Here is a 5,909-nt window from a genome sequence, read left to right on the forward strand (position 1 = left end):
GGCGTAGGTATCACGTCGGCTCCTGCCCAAAGCACATATGTTCCTCCACATTATTGCAAATGTCAAATTATTGAAAAAACTAATAATTTCTCATACTAGACAAGTGCTAGATTGGATCTTGCTTATGGAAGAGCACCAATTAATTAACAAGTTTTGTGTTTACTTATTTTACATTTTTCTCCTTTTTTGTTAGAAATAGGATATGTACTTATTTGGTGTTGCATCTTGATTACGCATTTTTCTTCTCATTATAGGCCTTCCTTTTTTTTAATATATCTGGACATGATGTTTGTGACTTCTATGATCTTGATTGTAAACTTATTATATGAAGTTGCTACATATATTTGCTTTTGTAGCTTGTCTCTTAAATGTTAAATGGTATTCTTGCTACACTTTACTAGAAGTTGTGGAATGGTTTTGTTTCACGGTATGTATTTAAAAGATTTAAACAAATTATTTTGCTACGGCTCTCATGATTGTGGTTGAAACATATATGCTAGTTTCTTAATCTTGAACATAGAATATGCATAAATATGAACTACAACAACTTTAAGTTTCTGTGTCGCTTTAAAATTTGTGACGGTCAATAAACTGTCACCAAATATAATTTTTAGTAACGATTTCTATCAACCGTCACTAAATTTAAAAGACAAATTGACCAACATTTGAATATTAAGGGTTATACGTCCGAACGTAAAAAATATGCTGTCATTTTTTAGATCAGTACGTTCGAACGTATATCATTAAACATGCGAACGTAGACAATACATTCGAAAATATAGTTATACCTACGAAGAATATTGTAGTTTATTCAAACGTTAAAATGTTTATGTGTGAACTTATTATTGTTTTAAAATTAAATTTATATTGTCTAGATGAATTACGTTCAAATGTTAATACAAAGATGCGAACGTTACTCCTATATAGTTTGAACGTAATGTCTTCTCAACGATATGCACTAATGTTTGAACGTATATGCTTAAGGTTTGAACATTTGTATATTGGAATTTAAATTTGCAAATTTAAATATCCAAACAAAAATAAATTTTATAATATTAAACAAAAAATTGTAAATTAAAAGATTGTTAAGAACTGAAATACATAAACATTACATATATTAATTGATATTGTTCTTTACAAAAAGATATCAAAAAATAACATGAAATAATAAACACAAAAGTACAAAATGGATAAGTAGAGTTATGGGTACACATTGTTTGTTGTTTAAATATGTATTAAATTCTTTTAACAACGTGTTGACATTTTCTTTTAGGGTATCTAAACGATGGCCTATTGAGGACATAGTGTCCTCTACTGATGCCTGAAGAGACCCAACATGTCGGTCGACCTGTACGGTACTATTTGACACAATCTTCGAGAGTTGAGAGGTTAAAGCGAAACTCTCACTAGGTTTTATAAGTTTAGGATTTTATAATTCTTTACATTTCAATTGAGGATCTCTCTAACGTTAGTACGCTTTTATTTCAGGCTTTCAGCCCATAGAGATTATACCCTTCGTAAGCAAGGAAAAGTTTGTAAGTTAGCCTCTAATTTACTCTTGGATAATGTATTTATGTTTACATGTAAAATTTACATTTTGATTACTCAAATTGGATTATGGAATTACTACTTGTTAAATGCCGTAATTCATATCTTATATGTGCATGCTATGCTCAAATGATGCTTACTAAAGTTGTTGGTTCAAATGATATGTTCGAAAGTTTTGAGAAATGAAATATGCCTTGTTGAGCATTCACATGTTATATCCATGTATATGTTTCCGGCATGTTCTAATTATTTCAAGTTATACACGTGATGTATTTCTGTATATAGCACATGTACATAACATTGTTGCATGAAAGTTACGCATCATCTCAAGTCACATGTCACATATTTTTAGGTTGTGCATTAAAAATAATAAAATTTGTCACGACCCAAAACGCTAGAATGAGATAATATACTAGTAGAACTCCTTTGTCCACTCTGGAGTGCCTAAATTGGAGTGGTGACCCTAGATTAACGATGTACAGTCAACAGACTTCGAATGAATTTCTTTAAAATGATTCCAGAGTAAAGTTGCACCTAACGCTAATGGGTACAACACATTGAAAATACGGTGAAGAAGATTTATGAACTGCCGTATCATATTGTAAATGTGGTGAAGGAGAATTGTGAATTGTCGCATCATATGGACTCTGATGTACTTACACCCGGTCAAGAGGGTTGATAATGTGATGCGGTAACTAGTAGAGAACCCACGGTGTTTAGGGGAGCCGCGAGATATCCACCCACATTATTATATTGAAAAGATTACAAGAGATTAATAAGAAATGAGACTTTGTTATATGGTTACATTGTTACTTTGATACACAGTTATGAGATCAGTATTTTTGAAAAGAAACAATATAGATGAGAAAAAAATGTGTTTTCGGTCAAAGTACATGATTATGGATTCATACTCACGGTTTACCATATACATGCTTATATTATCTCTGTGTATGTTTTTTTTTAACTTGTTGAGATTTCTTAAAATCTAACTGTGGTAATTTTTACTACCATTCCCTCCGGAATGACAGAACTTTTAGCAGGATCGAGAGTAACTAGTCCGGATGGTGATCAATGCTGAGAATGAGCTCGACTCAAAAAAAAAGAATGGATTTAGTAATGACTTACTTGGATATAGAAAAAATTAGAAAGATACTTTAATATTTTTTTTTTGGTTAAAGGCTTTTGAAGACAACATATATTACATTGAGGTGTACCTAGGAGTTTGGTACTCAATTGCTATGATATATAATTTGGTTTATGCCTTATTTGATGAACTTGGAACAAGTATGCTATGATTTAAAGTTATGAATAAAGTTGGGATACTACTTTATTCTAGTACAAAATTTTATAAAATGACTTATTCCACTGCGATTACTTTATACTGCTAGAATGCATGTTAGATGCAATGCATGATAATCACCATGTACGGGACCCACTGTTGCATGTCCCGACGCTCCAAGTTATTACCAAATCCCAAGCAGGCGTCCAACAGGTTGAGTCGCCAAACCCAAGCGGGGGTGTCACAATTTGAGATTTTAATTTCGGAAGATTGATTTGAATCTCCAGCAATGGCAGATCAAAAGAAATAATTAATTTTTATTTATTTATTTTTCATAGTATATATTGTATTATTATAATACAAAGTCATTATAAAATGGTTCAAGATGCAAAAAAGAAACAAAAAAAAATTATTTATTGATATAAAGATATATGAAACATATTTATAAAAACCAAAAATAAAAGTTTTCCGACTTTAACAAACTATGTGTGGAGGGATAAATGTTAAAGTCCATTATAAGACCCAACCACCAGGCCACGTCAGGCGACTAGATAAAGGGATGGGAGTGGGGGACAAGGAAGGACATGGAGCAGGCAGGGGGTAGGGGGTAGGGGGCTTCAAAGTAGGTTAGAGGGAAAGTGAAAAGAGAAGGCATCCTAACACACGCAAAAGGAAGTCCGGTCTCATCACTACAGATTGACACATGCAACAAAGAGATGTATAAAAAGCCTTCAACCAGACGAGCAAGAGAAGAACTTCGTCTTCTTCCTGGGAAAGAAGCGCACCAGTGGGATTTTATTCTCTAACAAGTGAATCTCCAGCTTTCTTTATACAGTAAGATGTGAGGGACCATGAGTGACTGTAAAGAAATATATTATAATGGAAATTCCCCTCCCCAAACACTCGTGGAGGTAGGCCTAGTGCCCAACCTCATAAATTTTTGTGTCTTTCTCTCTTTATTTTCCCTACACTTATCTTCTATGGACGTACGCATTGTCACCGTACAACCACACCGGAATATTGTCGGGGGCACCAAATAACACCGATCAAGGCCTAGTCAACCCAGTGGGTCGGGAATGACTATTTTTCTCCTTTCGGCATGTTGTGTCGGTTTTACAGCATCAACAATATATATACATATATATATATGCAACATTTATCATGTTTTGCTGGAAATCCTTTACTTTTCTTACAAATTTGTTCATAATTCTGTGTTATCTGTCTCTGTGCATCCCATGCACTCTCCAAGTCCACTTCTCTTGCATATTGAACTAACAAATAGTTTTCTCAATTTTCTCATCCATATCGAACTAACAAATATCTCAATTTTCTCATTTTCTTTTTGGCTTTATATTTAATCCAATTTTTGTTATATTATTTCCTTTTATATCTTTTCATGATTCATTAATTTATATGTTATGTCAATTTTTATAATTTGTTTTGTTTTATGTTTCATGTGTAGAACTTGTTGGAGAGGTTGAGAATTTTATGGAGACATCAAATACAATGTCTACGCCCAATGCAGATGATTGAGGTGAGAATAATATATTACTATACTAGTTATTTTGGTTAGTATGAAAAATTTTAAATTAAGATATTTATTATTTGTTTGCTATGTTTTTGCAGTAAAATCGTTTGTATGAGTTGTGGAGACTTGGAGTTGTAGACTTGGAGACAAGTTTGTGTTGTGGCATCATTGTCATTTAGTTTTATTTATTTATTTATTTTATACCATTCAAACGTTGTAATATTTATAATTTGAAATATCACTTTATAAGTAGGTGGGTTGTGACTAGATACATAGATTGTAAAATTGTAATAATTTTTATGTCTTAGTTCCATTTACTTTTTTGGTCTTTTTCCTTTTATTCGGAGTTTGGAATTTGGATGGGATGATTAGAGATTTTTTTTAAAAATAATTCTACATACAATCGTATAGTGCGTAAACGTCGCGTAATTATTTTGAAAAATAGTGGGTTCCACTATTAAAAAAATAAATTTTTATGTGGATCCCATATTTTATTCAATTTTTTCAAAGCGATTATACGGCGATTGCACAATTTACAGTTGTAAATATCTTTTTTCTTTTTTTAATTTCTTTATCTCTATTTTTTTGAATTTTATTTGTATGATTGATAGCCTTGTTAGTTGTTTGGATGGATATAGACAATTTTAATTTTAATTTTTTAATTTTTTGTATATTTTCCTTTTATTTTGAGCTTGGATGTTATTGGCATATTGTATATTTTTCAAATTCTTTAGTGGTATTTTTTTTGCTGAAAATAGGATAAAATGTCAGTGGGTTGAAAACTGACTAGAATTTTAAGTTGGGCAACTTGGGCTGAAAAGCTATAGAATTGTTCCATCTGGTACTGGGCCGAACTGACTGGACCGGATATGTTCAATTCGGTCCAAGGTGGGAAGAGTTCGGTCTGGTCTCAAAAATCCAATATAGACCGACCGGACAGGATTGAATTAACGATAGTTGTATCTATATTTTTTTTTAACCAAGCAGGCTGGGTTTTATTATCTTCGGGTCTTGGGCTTGGGCTGTAAATGGTCTGGGAATGTCAGTTAATAAAATCTAATTGCCTCTAAATTCAACTCTACAGTGATAATTATGAAAATTCAGTTTCTATTTAGAAGATTTCAAATTTTTAGGACAATGAGGTTGTTCGTGATTGGTCAACAGGATAATGAAACTGCTTATTTGCTTGCTCATTATGCTAGACTAGTAGAAGATACAGTTCAAATAGTAACATCAATGTTTAGATTTTATTATGTATAGAGTATTATTAGATGCTGCATTGTAATTGAACTACTTTGTATGTGTTTCATTTTATATTCTTATATATATATATATATATATATATATATATATATATATATATATATATACTATATATTTTTGAATTTAAGATTTCAGCGAACAAAATACGCATAATTAAAAAGAAACACATCCCATTGAAAGAATCACCCCAAAACCAATTTCAATGTTACAATTGTGAGTGGTCCTGTATGATATGCATCAATAGAAATCAATATTTCAATGCAAATCCAACCCAAAACTTTATAATCAAAC

Source organism: Juglans regia, chromosome 3 (assembly GCF_001411555.2).
Source record: "Juglans regia cultivar Chandler chromosome 3, Walnut 2.0, whole genome shotgun sequence".
In the NCBI taxonomy this organism is placed as follows: Eukaryota; Viridiplantae; Streptophyta; class Magnoliopsida; order Fagales; family Juglandaceae; genus Juglans; species Juglans regia.